The sequence below is a fragment of the Numida meleagris genome, chromosome 1, assembly GCF_002078875.1.
Source record: "Numida meleagris isolate 19003 breed g44 Domestic line chromosome 1, NumMel1.0, whole genome shotgun sequence".
Lineage (NCBI taxonomy): Eukaryota > Metazoa > Chordata > Aves > Galliformes > Numididae > Numida > Numida meleagris.
The window spans coordinates 79,169,687-79,185,041 of NC_034409.1; the positions used below are offsets into that span (position 1 = coordinate 79,169,687).

Below are 15,355 nucleotides of genomic sequence, written 5' to 3' on the forward strand. Positions count from 1 at the left end.
GCCTGCCTTGCTGGTGAGCCCATTTTAGGAATGCACAAAGTGCAAGGGAGCAAGAGGAGGGGATGGAGAGCTGTGGGGCTGGGGCCACCTGTGTTCCCCTGTGTCTCACCCCAGACTGCATCCTCCCGTCTACCTGCCTGTCCTCTTGCATCTCTCACCCAGCCCCTTTGCTGTTCTCTGCCCTTCTCCTCAAGTGCCATTCTGTCCCTGCCCCTCTCTCTGTCCTTCCGTTCCTTCCTCCCTCTCCCTGCCATGCTCTATTTTTCCTTCTCTCTGCCCCCTCCATCTCCCTTTTCCTACTTCCCCATTCCTCAGCTGTGTTCTCCTTTCCCCACTTCCCTCTCCCCTTCTCTCTCCCTGCCTGCGCACTGTTACTAATGTGCAGTAATGGTATGGCTGGAAAGTCATTTGCGCTCCCTTTCTCTTTATTTTTTTCTCGCAGTATTATTAAAACTGCTCCATCACTGGCTGTAATGGGAGCGTCTGTATTTTCTCCCTCGCCTGTATCCCTGACATGACATAATGCCTGCCCTCACCAAGACGCTATAACACCGAGGTAATTGAAACATAACTCACCGTAAATTACAGGCCCTTGTTCCAGGCAGGGCCCTGGCCATGCTTCCTGGAGCTCATTCCAACTGGAAGCTAAACATTGCTTTAAAAGGGATGCTTAAGCAAAACAAAGCCATTTAAAGAGCAACACAAACATGGAGAGGGAGGGGAGCAGGGGGCCTGTTCTCTCCCGGAAGTGCAAGCTCCTGCCTGTGAGGCAGCAGGTGCTTCCCATGGCTTTTCTTTGCACTGTGGGTACAGAGCTGGTGCACCAGGGCTGGCGTGTCCTTTGGGAAGCCAGCACCAGCAAACAGGAAGCCTTCTTGTCTGCAGAGAGTATGAGGCCAGAACAGGCCGTGGGAAGAACTTGTTTGCTAAAATGTTTTTTCAACAGGTCAGAGATGCAAGGCTTTGATGGGAAGCTCGCTGCGCCAGTGTGTCCCACTGCCCAATGCAGATGTACCAGCGTAAGGCTCTGCCCATCTCTGTGGGATCTGAGTTCTTTCATTGCAAATGTGTGACACCCGAACACAAGCCACAAATCAGTGTGGGCTGCAGGACCCTCAGCACTGCAAGAGGCCCTGCACACATAGCCATGGACAGGAGCTGAAGTATTTCATGACCCTGAGACTTGAAAGATCCTCATGGTTTTGGTCACAGGTGTCTGCTGAATAACCTCAGGTAAGTCACGTCACTTTCCTCTGTGCCTCAGTTTCCTCTTCCATAAATAAGAGTAAAAATACCAGCTGCTTTTGTTGAGCAGCCTGTGGCCCAGTGATATAGAAGGTATATGAAGATGAAGCAGGAATAACAACACTGCTGGTGTACTTAGCCACTAGGAAACATCACCTTATAGTCAGAAGGCAGCCCTGGGAATCAGGAGCCCTGTGCTTTGGCTGGCTCAGTGCAAAGCCACACTGACGTCCCATGGCTCAGCTACCCCTCCCAGTGGCATCACTCAGTGAGCTTGCTGGGTTGGGTTTGGAACTGTCATCTCTTGAAATTTTAAGCAAAGGCACAGAAAAAAACAAAAAAAACTGTAGTGATTTTTCTTTAGTAATAGAAGTGAGTATTTGGATACTTTGAAAAGGTCAGGATTAGACAGAACAGCCTATCTCTCACAAGTACGAATTGGAGTCTGTCCAGGACCTTTCCATTCATTGTCAGTGGACACCACGGCCCAAATGCATGCCTTGGTGTCATGGGGCTGGTGTTGTAGGAATAAAGGAGTTTTGTGAGAAAAAACCCTCAGTGCAATGCCTCACAAAATACAAAGTGCTTTCTACTAGGGAATGAGATTTACTGTTTGTCCAGGATGAAATGGCAAAAACTCAGGGAACTACAACCCTGTGTCTGCTCCAGTTTTCCCTGGAGCCCTTTGCAACTAAAACTGCCACAGCCAGCAGCCTAGAAGCCACCGCAAACTTCTCTGAAAGAATCCATGGACCCTTCTAAGGGCTGGCTCTCAGGCAGCCAGGTAAAAGTCCCTTCAGTGCTATGCCTTGTGCTGGATACATCCAGCAGGGCTCCATGCTCTGGGTGATGCACGGGCTCACAAGCAATTACTGCTGAGCCACGAGAGACAGAGGTTGCAGCTGCAGAAGCAAAGCCTTGGCAGCGGCCATTCTGCAGCGTTAAGCAATGCACATCTGAAGCAGTTCTGTCAACACAGAACAGTTTGCTCACGGGGCCATAGAGCTGCTCCATGGGTTCTCCACGCTCCTGATCTGTGGTGCCTTCCCACTGCCCTTCTGGGCTTCTTGGAGACAGGAGAAGCCAGGCTGAGGACAAGGAAATATTGTGTGAAGATTCTGTTTGGTAGGTTAGCCCCTGAAGTGGATTGATGCTCTGTACCGTGCCACTCCTGCTCAGGCAGCAGTAGCGTGGTGGTGCCATAGGTGCATGCTCTCCCACCCCCAGTTTTCCCTGGTGCCTGCTTTGAGTTGATTGCTTTCTGTGAGGCCTGCCACATGCCCCTTGAAAGTGTTTCCATCAACCCTCTTACCATAGCTAAGGTTTCAGCAATCTCACCCCTCCTCTCCTTGACATTATTAGTTTATCTTTGTCCACTGGCAAAGTTCCCGAGCAATTCAACAATAACAGTTGTTTCTCCGTAGCTGAAAAAGTCATCTCCAGCTCTGGCTGTTATTGATCATCTTACAGGAACTGGACATTTTCTTTTCCTTTCCCATTTTTTAAAATACATATTTTCAGTGAGTTTCAGTCAATTTTACTGCTCATGAAAGTGAAAGACTGATAGTGTTGACTAGAGCTAAACTTAGCTCTGTATGGCTTCCCCTGTGCACACCTCTCTTCTAACACACCTACAGTAAGTTCTGGCTCTCCCAGCCAGGAGGTGCTCTGTCTGGATGTACTTGGCAGAACAGGCTCAGCACTGATGGGACAGGTCAGGGTGCTGTGCTTTGCCCACTGCGCTCTTCTCCCAGTAGCTTCAGGCTTGTACTGAAATCAGATGAAGCCGTGACTCATCTCACAGCAGTACTGTTCCCTCTTCTCTCAGCTTCTTCAGTTCACAGCTCTTAGCTGAGGCCAGCCAGTGTGAAGCAAGCTGTGCAAGATCCTAGGATGCCTCCTACCCTTCTGCCTCCCATGCAGGCAAATGGCTGTCGAGCTTCAATCTGCCCAAGCAAACGGGGTGGCAAAGACAAGTGACCTACTTCTTGAGAAGCCGTGGTACTTCAGCGTCCTCGCTTTCCATCAGCCCTCCAGGAATCACGTGCTAGCCCCCTGAGGAAAGTACTGAATTGCAACTCCCATGTCAAATCACCATTTCTAAATGAAATACTAAAAAGTTTAACCTGTCATTTCATTTTCAGGGCATTGTTCCTTTTTTTTAAAAAAAAAATCTGAACATAAATTATAGCCTGTTTGGTGGGGGGAAAAAGCATTTGAGGCTAAAACTAAAATTGAGTTTTTGATTTTGAAGCATTGATTTAAAATAGAGGGGAGGAATTCATTTTAAATCAATTCAGAATTTCTGGTGAGAACATACTCATTTTTCCCTTGTCTTCTTTCTCCTCTCCTCCCTCCCTCTGTTGTAGTCTAACAGGTAAAGCAAAAATAACAGCAAGCAAGGACACACATCAGTGATGCCGAGGATTTCATTAAAATGTTTTAAGTTGAGGACATGAATATATTCATCTTCTGCCCTCTGTGGGAAAGCGTAGCACACGTGTAGCAAGCCTGAAAACAAAATGGCTGTTTTCTCAGCAAACCAACTGGGATCCTAAATATTTAGTGCTCAGATCTCCCTCTGGTAGTCATGTGGCTGGACAGAGATGCACACTGTGAGTACTGTCGTGCCCTAGGAGCTTTGCCACCTCCATCCTACCTGGTGGCCCCATGGGGACCAAGCTGTGGGCTCCCTATCCCTACAGCAGGCCTGCCCCAGGCCCTGCAGCCAAGCTGCCTTGCATTTAATTGTGTTACCTTCCTCCTCAGCTTGTTTTCTGCCCAGATCTTGTTTGTCCTGGGTCCCTGAGGAGAGCTCTGGGCTGCTCAGTTAATTGGAAGTGGCTAAAGCCATAGGCGGCAGCTATGGGGGTGGAGGTGGTGGTGTTGGGTTCAATTTGTGGAGGCTGTTGAAAATCTTTGTCTTAGTTTAGCAGTCATTCACTATTAGGGTGAGATGTTTGTCTGGGCACCTGCAGGGGATTTCTGAGGTGTCCCAGGGGCCTGAAGAAGTGATGGCAATTAGTTTCATCTGTGCTGTGTTTTATTAAGCGATGGTGAAGAGTGAATGAGCTGAAAAGGAGGAGAGGGGAGTAAGGCTGAGTAAAAGGATGTGGAAGCAAGATGTATGTTGGGACACAGAGGGGTCAGGAGCAGGCACGCACCACCAGTTGTACAAAACAGTGAAAGAGAACAGGGAATGGAGTGCAAGTGTATGACAGAGAGGGAAAGGCACAGTGGAAAAGTGTGCGTGACATGTGCGTCTGTAGCATGAGGGAAGAGGAGAGAAGGGGACGTGCATAACACTAGCTCCTTGGAAGCCAGCTTTGCTGGAGGAGGGAGCGGGCTGGAAGCTCATGTGCTGGTGAGCCAGCTCTGAGGCCTGGCGGCCAGGAAGGGCTGCAGAGCTTTGGTTTATGCTGATGAGACATCTTTCCACTTGGGCAAATGGCCGGATTCCCTTTCTAAATCACTCCAACGTGATTTTAATAGCAGGCAGAGGTGGCTTTTGGATAATAAATGGGTACTAAACCCTAAAGAGACGGAGGCTGTGTCATACAGAACAGATGGTAAATTAGAAAGAATGGAAGTCTGTGACTTTGCTTAGCTCTGCTCTGAGCCGGGGAACTCTCACTCTTGTTATGCTAACTATTTAGTATTTACACTGAAAGGTTGCTTTCTTGCCTGCCCTGACATGGAATATCACAATTATGTATAATAGCAGCAAGATCACACTGATTAGGGAGGTGGCAGGAACGGCGAGACCGCATGATGATGATGTTCATCATCATTCTTATTAGTGATCATCAATAATTAATAATTGCATTGTTTATTCTTCATCAGTGGTGGTAAAGACATCCAGACATGCCAAAAGGTTTAAAAATCATCTTGCTTTGTTTTGTTTACTGACAGAGACGGTCTCCCTCTGTATTTTCTTTTTCACTTGGTGTTGCCTGGGCCCTGTTCACCTTCTGAAGGGTATTCAGGCCAGTGGTTTGTGCCCTTTGGCTTCAATGGGATGCAAGCATCTGCTAAGCGGATACCTCAATACAATGCAGAGCTCCTGGGCTAGGCTGTGCTCTAAAGTGCAGCCAAGTACTGCAGAGCAGACCTGCTGAGATACATGGCACCCAAGCTACCTGGCCAGATCTAGCTGGTACTTAGGGAATTGTGATGTGATTGTCATCCTGACAGTGTGAGCAAGTATGTGTTCATCAGCCAAATGTCTGTTCTGGTATTTCTTGGGCTATTGCATGGCCCTGTGGACTGGGAGAACTGGGATTGCGTGATGAAATCTTGCGAGCGGTCTTAGTGAGGAGGCATGCAGATACATGAACACAGGAAATTACTGCTTTAAACACAAAAGCAGCCAGTTAAAGTAACACTGATATTGCTTCTCTGTCTGATATACATAAGACAGTGCAAATCCTAAAATCAGCTGAAGTCATGAAGGCAAGTGCTTACCACTGCCATAAAATATTGATCTTCCCCCCCTCTGAGCTCTGTCAGGCAGGCATATTGGAAGATGTTTGCACCTCTTAAGCAGGTATGCGATGAAGAAAGAGTGAAGACAGCACTATCAACCTAGAATTCTACTTGGAAGATCTGAGAAAAATAAATCCTTCATCTTCTGGGACTTGAATTCTCTCATAGCCTTGCTGGAAAAGGTCTTTAAACCAAGTGCCTCTGACTCTACTGAGCTCTCAGAGGGAGAAGAAAAGAAAGAAGATTTGAGTGCGTTATGTTTTGATTGTAGTTCCACATAAAAGGACATTTACAGCCCTAGCTTCTCTGTTTTGCAGGCTCCAAATCTCCACCAGTCAGGGCAGCATTCTTGAATTGGCCTACCTAATGACAGATGCATAAACTTACTTATTTTGAGTTAAGTTATCAAGGAAGCCCATGAATGCTATAAGGAGGAACTGGACAAGAGAAGAACTTCAGCTTTTTTTTTTTTTTAAACAAGTCTTTTTAATTCTTCTCCCATTCTACTTATGCACTTTGGAGACTGTATTATATACCTATTTTAAAAATAAAATAATCATAAAGCATAATTTCCTGTAAAATTTTGAGGGGCAAAAATCCAGTGGGTGAAGCCCCGATGTTCAAGCTGAATTATTGTTTCTGTTATTAATGATGAAGACCTGTAGCTACCAATGAAGAAGAGATCTTCAGTGTATCCATCACCATACAAATGTGGGGTAGAGATGTTCCCTTCCCCTACAAGCTCATCATCCAAACAGACAAAACAAATTCAGGCTGCAAGACAGATCAGTCACACACTCTGTACCAAAGTGGAAGATCCAGGTACACTTTCAGGAAGCTGAGCATGCAGCTAACCTGCTGATGGAGTAGTACAGTCTAATAGGATGATTGATGAAGTTGGAACATAGATACGTGTTTGTTTATTGTGTCACTACAGCCATCTCTATGAAAGGACTGTGTTTTTAAACACGAAAAACGCCCTAGGAATGGTCCAAAGAAAAGAAAAGAAAGGATGGAAACAAATTGGGATAAATAAACAAACAACAACAACAAAAAAATACCCTGCAGGTAAAAACATTTGGGTTTTTTTTGTGGGAATTATTTTGTGGGGAGCTTGATAGAAATTCAATAATGCAAAATTAGTTTGGTTAGTTTGATTTGCTTGCATTTACACTCATAATTTTCCGGGATTTAGATTTTCATGATAGCAATAGAGCCATAGCCATGCTCTCTCGCCAATTAATAATTTCAGTTTTCCACTGGTAAGACATGATGGGTTCAGCAGTAATAACAGATTCAGTGAATAGGCAAGAGGGTTCTAAAGAAAAGAGAGAGAACAAATATAAGAAATAAAACACATAAAGACCAAAGCTGGAAAAGTGAAAAATAAGGAATAATCTTCCATGTTAAATGTTCCACCACTCCTTACTAGCCTGCCCCTCCCAGCTCTGACCCTTAGGCTTTTAGAGAGGTACAGAAAAGCAAAGACACTTTGGTTGTGCTGATGCGGTCAGCCGCTAGCACTCAGCATCTCAGGACACACTAATACGGATGCTTCAGAGTGGATTTGAAGTACCTTGCCATGGTTTTCAATCCTATTTGTGGACCTTGAAAAATTGCCTGGTGGTTGTACAGATCCCTTTGTCAAAAACTTAGGTTTAGAGATATTAGAGTGACTTTTCTTTAACTTTCGCGTTTCCCTTTGACACAGTCTGTAAGCCATTAGCAACGTTGAATAAGTTGAAAACCGCTGCATTAGATAACCAAGCCTGAATAGGGCCTTTAGAGGCTGGTTCTGCACAGGACTGACAACTTCCAGCTTCAGAAGTGCACACATTGCCTGTGAGGTTACATCCCTGGGTCTGTTTGTAGAGACGGGCTGCTGTGCTGGTGGAGTGAGCTGTTAGTCAAAGGCAGGGAGAGTGCTGCAGTCAGCTAAGAAGGTCAAAAAGGCAAAGCCTTCAGTGATTAGAAGCGTTTTGGGGTTGTAACAGCACTCAGGCTTTTCTGAACTTTCCTAACATGTTTTTTCCCCCAAGGCTGTTAAAAATATCTCTCTCCTTTTAAGATTGTGACAGAGGTGTACAGATAGTTCTGTGAAGAATTATTTTTTTTTCCTTTTTTCAGATTTTCAACTTTCAGTGTCATTTCAAATTTCAGAAAATAAATGTGGAAAACAGACTGATGACAGCTTTGTGACATCCACCCCTCTACCTCTGAGTGCCTTTTATCCAACAGGAAAACAAAGCATTCAGTTAAGGAAGACTGGAAAAATTCAGGTACGCACTTTCCCTTTCTCCTCTATCTACTTCTCAACCACCTGTGTTTATAATTTGCCTGGTGTTGGGATTTTGTCAGCTTTTCTCCACCTCCTATAGGTCTTAATCCACCTTGTCTCCTACCTGTTTCCTGTAGGGCATTGAAACTCAGATGCCAGCTCTGTTAAAATAAGGTTGAGTGCCTCTTACATTATAAACAGCTTTGATTAGTGGCAATAATATTTTCACCTCATCAGCAGCAACTTCAAGGCAACTGCTGTCCACGTTTAAATGATACAGCTTTGCAGCCATGTTCACAAGCACAGAAACAGTGCTGCACTCTGTGCTTAATTACATTTGTATGGGGTCTCAGTCTTCAATTTTGGAGAAGCCGGTGCTATTGATTTCATAAAAGTTACATAAATCTGACTGCCATTGCTGCTATTAAATTTCAGTAGCTGGTTGACTGTTGGACCTTGAGGTCTGTCCCTTCCCAGGAGCTGGTATGGGAATGCACAGGGATGTGCATTTGTGCGTTATGTGCTTTTGTTTTAGGATCTACTGGCCAGCAGGCCATTTTTAGGCCTGAGGACTTTGGTGTCAACATAAGTGCATGAACACCATCGGCATTTGCTGGTGTTTGTACTTACAGAATGAGCAGCCATGTACAGATGTACAGATTTAGAATGAGAAAAATATGAGTTTTTTGCACTCTGCTTCTGGTTTTGAAGGCTTTGATGATTCTGGAGCTTTTCCACACAACCCTCTAAGCTAAAAATGTTTTTTTTTTCTTTTCGTGTATGTCTGTTGTGTGTAAAATAGTCTCAGTTCAGGGAATTTCACTGAATTTGATTCATTTCCAATTAACATAAACCTTTATTTTCTGATTCTGGTATTGGAAAACAAAGAAGACTTAAATAATTAAACACTGAGGGAAGTCTCTTCCCTCCCCCTTCCACAGGCTCCGCTTCAGTTCAATGCGTCTCTCGCTCCCACCAGCACTCCCCACTCCATTTTTGTAGGTGGCTAGGTTGGTATGTAATGGTTTCTTGGTCTTTTCTGCCTCTTCTCCTTCCTCCTCACATGTTTCCTGCTCCTTTCAGTCTGTGTACTCTGTATACATGGACCACAGTCCCTTGGGGTGTTGTTTCTGCTCCAGTGTGGGTCCCCTACAGCCAGAGTGGCCCCAGAGTATTCCCAGCGTGGAGCACCTCCCTCCAAGTCCTGTCCTGCACAGCACCCTGTGCCCCATCCTGTAGGCCTCAAAACCCTGTGAATGATACCTAAGCCAATGCCCTTTTGTATGAATTGGAGGAGAGATTCCTGAATTCAGGTGATTCTTGTGGGCAGGACCTTGGGAGGAGAAGAAATCTGACATTATATGATGTGAGGCCCAGGGAAAATTCCAACGAATGTCCATGGGCTGGAACAAGGGGTGCTGTGCTTTGCATGTCAGAGGAAGGAATTTCCACTTTATAGAATGCCTCATCCATTTTCTCCCCAGTAAGAAGTCAAGGTTGCAAAGTTGCAAATTCTTTGGTCCTGGAGAAGTCTAATGGGAAGAGTGTTAGACCGGAAGTCACCAGGAGCCCAGATCTGCTCCCAGCCCTGATGCTGGCTCCTGGGATCTAGAACTTCAACTTCAAAATGCTTTTTTTGTTATAGGTTCTCCAGACCTTGCCTGTTACAGTGTGTTTAGTCTAGAAGCAGTGCAGAACAGGCTCTGCCTCTCACTGTGAGTGCAACACCCAATGCAATGGACCCCAGTCCCTGCCAAAGCCTTGAGGCACAACTGTAACACAAATAATAAATAATAATACTGTTAGCAACAGAGCATACATATTTATATGAAAATGTACTGATGCAAATCACCTTTTATTGACAGCCATGCTCAGCACACACATAGTGATAGGATTACGTTCTATGTGTGGCCATAGCTTGGTACACACAAAGTGCAACCCATGAATTAAACCAGAGATGATCTCTGCCAAAGGCACCAGCATCCTTACTCACGGGCTGTAGCAGAAATAGCACTTCACTAACATATGGCTCCAGAGCCACCTGGCCACACAGGAGAGTCGGGACAGGAGCTCTGCTCTTTTATGCATCAGGCTTCAGCGTGCAAGGTCTGGGACTGCACTTCCATGCACTGCCCAGGTATGAATGACAGTCAAGTGGGGAACAGTCTTTCCTATCCCCTCTTTTGTTCTCTCCTTGTCTTCCATCCTCTTGTTCCCAGTCTGTTCGGATGGCCAGGCAGAGATGGCAGTGCTGTGCTCTAGACTCAGGAGAAATGCAGCATGGTGTGTTTTCCCAGGGCACCTGTCACTGTGGGAAGACATATTCCTCAGCTGTATAAACGCTCTTGCTGTAGCCATGTACCCACTGTCGCAGGGCCGGAATCTGGGCACCAGTGCAGAGGAAGCTCTGGAGAACACACCCCAGCACCCAGCCATGCTGACAAATCTTCCACGCCGGTGGTGGCATCTCCCTTAGTCATCAGCACGGAGTGTGTTTCAAGCAGCTCCACATAAACACCGCCTTCAGACAGTCAAGGGAAATATTTTAACTCACCCACATCCCACAAATGAGACTACAGATCTTTCGATGTCAGCAACAGAGCTGTCATCGCCCTCAACAAACAGACAGAGTGTTGCTTGTTTTTCTGTGATTTCTTCCCCATAGCCATTTTTGAGGTTTCTTAGGTAAATCTGTGCCTTTTCCCCTTCTCAGGAAGCATATAGATGTAGTGGAGGAGGCAGTCCACCCATGCACAGACGTCTCTCTGTCTCCTGTTGTCTAAGGGAGATTCACAAAGGCAGCCAGAGGAATGATTGGGTCCCAGATGCTCAAAAGAAAATGGCAGAGTAATTCTCCACTGCTGCTTACATGTGCTTCAAAAAGACATTAGGAAAGAGATAAATGCGTAACTGAAAGGTGCTGAATAATTTGGGAAAATGGGGTCACGCCCACCCACCCATTTGTAGAGCTTAGAGATCTGTATAAAGATGCAAATGAATACATCTGTTGTGTCATTAAATGCAACTGCAGCAACCTAGATGAAAGGGAAAGAGAGTGAGAGAGTGAGGGAGAAGTGCTGACTGGTAATAGCACCACAAAGTTGTCTTCTGAGATGAAGATCTGCCAAGTGCAAAGCCCTAGGCTAGTACTCTGGGTCTCCGTTGAGCATGCATTTATTCTCTCTCTCATTCCCTGCTACATCTCGTAGTCTCATGGCCTGGCACGCCGCTCTGTGTAGAAACCACAGCCCCTTGTGCACTTTCTATGAAGGCTGTGGGAGTGGATTGTTGTGGACCCGGTGGTTTAATCATGTTTCTGCCACTTTGGGGAGCCTGGCTACCTCGGCTGCTCTGCTGCAGGCTGGCGTTTTGCAGGGAGGGAAGAGAAAGGAGGCACCTGGGCCTCTGTTGGACAGCAGCCCTCTGCTGCCTGAAGCGCCTCTGGGAAGGGAAAGGGGACAAGGTCGAGTGACAAGGCGAAAGCACAGGCTGCTGTGAGTAATTGAACGTGGGAGTGATCCTGACAGCATTTCTGGCTCCGCTGGCTGCCTGGGTGCGAATCAGCTGTGAAGCCAAGGTCTGAAAAGATGTTTCAGAAATGTCAGGGCCACAAGAGACTCTTCATGTGACACTTGGCAGCACCAGCTCGGGAGGGCACAAAGTTCCATCACATGCTCAGCAAACAAAGAGGACACCCCAACTACCCCTTCCCTTCCCCATAATTCCCAGCACCCACCAGAGGCCAAGGATGGCCTAGTCTCCCTTTGTCCTGACCAAAGAAACACAATGGGGACAGTTCTTTTCTTATGGCTTAGGCTGCTCTTGCTGTTCTTTATACAAATGGATCGAATGTAGAATAATCTTTAATTTCCCATATAACTATTTTGAACATCAATCTTCTAGTTAGTACTGATTGCTTCCATTACCCCCCACCACCTTTTTTTTTTTTTCCCATATACGTTACATGAGCACTCTGGATTTCACACCATCTCTCTCTCTGCTTAGTTACATTGAGTTTTTCTCCCTCACCATCCTCCTCCAGGACTATGTCACAGTGGCCTCTGAGCCCTCTGATAAACTTTGCTGAAGGAACTCTCAATTCTCATTCACACATAAATCAGTATTTATACAAATAGAGAGAGATATTGTATGCTCTCCCCTAATAAATTTTACTTTTGACATTTGGAAAGTTAGCCTTTTCAGAGGAACAAGTATATATATATATATATATTATTGCTTGGCATCACACTCCCTGTGCTCATACTGAGAATAATCAAATCATGATTGCTGGTCCCTGTAGCTGCTTTCAGGGGCTGCAGCTTCTACTGGCAACAGGTTGAATGAACATCCAGTAAGTATAACCTTTTACTAACTTCATCAGCCCTGGATCAGTTGGGCAGGCATGCATGATCACTTTTTTGTGTGTGTATGTGCAGGTGCAGGGACATTCACAAATGAAAAGCACGCCTTTCTGCGGTGTTTAGTACCTATTTTTACTGTTAATGTTGTCCAAAAGCTCATGCAGATGCCTATGTCTGCTTTTCACTGTGCCTTTTCCCTGCACTGTTATTAACTAGTCATACACTAATCATCTTGTTAAGCATGGATCGTTGAATAGTTCCTCATGCCAATTTGCAGTCCAGGAGCTTATCATTCTTTTAAGTTATTTATAATTGTCCTAAACATTTCTCTGTCTTTATTTATGATTCCCAGACTATTTCCTACTGACCTGTGGGTACCAGTGTAATGCATTCTTCAGCATGTTTAGTAATTCTTTATTTTGTTACTTTATACTGATTTCTACGTTTGTCCATCTCAGCCTGAATCCCTCATTGACCTGAAACCCACCCTCCAGGGGCAACCAGCAGCTTCCAGACCAGCCTTTCGTTATTCGTTGTCCTTCCTAATGAGAACAACATTAGACTCCTACTTCAACATGACTGAAATGATTTCACAGTAGAAAATGATCATCTCTCTACTTCAGAAGCATTGGTGATGTTTGCTATTCAAATGAGAATCCTTCCGTACTAACTGTTTTATTATCACTATTATTATTTCTATATGCTGCAGAAAAGAGGAGACTCATTATTTTCCATCAGTTCATTTAGCAGTGGCTGAAAGTTTCTTCTAGTAAACACAAGGATCAGTCTCTGCTCTGAAGAATTGAGTGACTACAAAAACGCAGTGGCATCTTTTATGCAGAGCATCACCCCTATGCCTTTACTCACTGTGCTTTTCCTTAAATGACTGTAATGAGACTGTTAAGCATTCCAGCCTTGTGACTAATCCCTGCAGGTTTTGCCAGTGACAATAATATCAAATTTCTTCTCATCAATGGGAATTTCCATTTCCAGCTTGCTTGTTACCCCGAAGTCTAGAACTGCTGTATAAGTAATAGGAAACCCTCTTTTTCTTCACAACTTCAGCACAGCAGCTCAATTTGTTTGCAACATGCTGAGTTTGAGTTCAGATTGCATTTGCCTTCTTAGCACCTTCCCTTTGTGTCATTAGTCAAGCAACCGCCTGGCTGCTCCAGCTTGTTTCTGACAGAACGGAGTAGCTTTGAGATGGAGGCCATTCTGCTCATATGTGATTGCATATATATATAAAAGACTGAAAGCAGCACTATAAAACCTCCAGCAACTCGGCTACACGCTGCAGCCACTTATTTTCCCGTGACATCACAACGCTCTTTTTCCTACCCACCAGCTGGTGGGAAGTGTCAAGTGGCAATGCTGGAAGATCACAGGAAGAATCGCTGCCTTCAGACTCCAAACTTAATTACAATGGGTACAACTCCATCATCCCTGCTGCAACTGGTCTTGGAATACACTTGTGCCTGGAGTGCCCCTCTTCCTCATTTCTTTCCTTGGTAGCTGTTGGTAGGTGGGAGAAAGGATGAGCATCGGCCTCTGAGTAATCAGCATCACAGCAAAGGAACTGCTGAATCAGATGTCATCTGGGAATTCTTCAGCAGTAACACCTTTCATGCCAAGGAATCATACAGACCGACTAGCACTCCTCCATTTTCACAGCCACTGTACAGATGGAGCTGTTTGTCATCTGTCATGCTGACACAGAGCTGGGACAGACCAGCAGCACGAGAACTCTGTCTCCTGATCTGGTCAGCTGAGAAAGTTATCTGCATCTTCATTCCTTTATGGTGGACTGACGTAAAATGGAATTTGATGATCTCAGATTTCTGTTGGTAACCTTGGACTAGAAGTAGGCAATTATCAAACAGAGACCAATTAATTCAGTAAAGCTCTGATTTCAAAAAGCACTTGAATATGTGGCTTTCTCTAATCTCTAAAATATTTCTTGTCTGGCAAAGAATGTAAATACAGACAGCCTTAAGTATGTGCTGAGATACTCTAAGGTAAAGACCTCAACTGTGTAAAAAATGGTAGCCATACTGTAGCAGAAAATGACGATATAAAGCATTTCTCCAGGGCTGCCTGGCACTAATGACTTTAATACAGCAAGCTGAACAAACTTATGTGGCAGCAGTGACTGTGAAGGAGGACTTTTAACTTGCCTACAATAACTACCTTGCTAGGAGCTGAGCGTTTCAGTCAGTATGATGAATAGAGAACAGGAGCCACTCGAAGACCAGCGCATGGCGGTGGTGTGGAAAGCGGATCTGGATGGGGCAGGGTGCAGAGCGCGACCATAGGAGAGCCTCTCTGGAAGCCCAACAGTGACCTTTTGAAGCACATGCTGCCAGCAAAAACCTTGGCTGCACAGGGAAGGATCTGCCAAGTTGGGACTTAGAAATGCAGAAACCATGTAAGTAAGGGTGATTGCATGAGTGCACGCTTCCCCAAAAATGTACACATAGGTAATGGCTTGCAAAGGAGACTGGCAAAGGGTTCACGATCTCCTATGAGTGCATAGCAGATTGAAACTATAGAGGAGGATAAGAAATAGCATAACAATAGTATGCGTATGATGATACTGCTTACACCACAGCTGTTATTGTGAGTTAGCAGCAACATAAGATGTAGGCAGAGTTACAAGAACCAGCAATTTGCAGAGCTGGTGGAGGGGCCAGTGCTGAATGCTGAAGCTCTCTTGCTCTCTGTCTCTGCTTCCATTCCCAGCTGATGTTCTAGCGCCTGTAGATCTCCTGTAATCTCAGTACTGTTCATCCTACTGAGCCATACTTTCAATTATATTTATAAGCCTATTAGTACAACTTGTGATCTATTCATAGACAAGCAATGAACAAAGGAAGAGAGTCAAACGCAGCCAATAAATTGCCTGGAAGAAGTAAACTGTGCCATCAGCAAAAATTTGTATCTCTGTTTTTCTCCTCTTTCTCTTAGATCGTTAATAAACATATTG

General features: G+C 45.1%; 1 long non-coding RNA gene across 1 annotated transcript in view; it reads left to right on the plus strand.

The window, feature by feature from the left end:
* Nucleotides 951-15,355, plus strand: part of LOC110399481 — a 29,866-nt gene continuing 15,461 nt past the window's right edge. The window contains exons 1-3 of the long non-coding RNA XR_002439230.1: nt 951-1,233; nt 3,074-6,798; nt 7,891-8,009. This is a non-coding gene — a long non-coding RNA (uncharacterized LOC110399481). The remainder of the gene's footprint in view (nt 1,234-3,073; nt 6,799-7,890; nt 8,010-15,355) is intronic.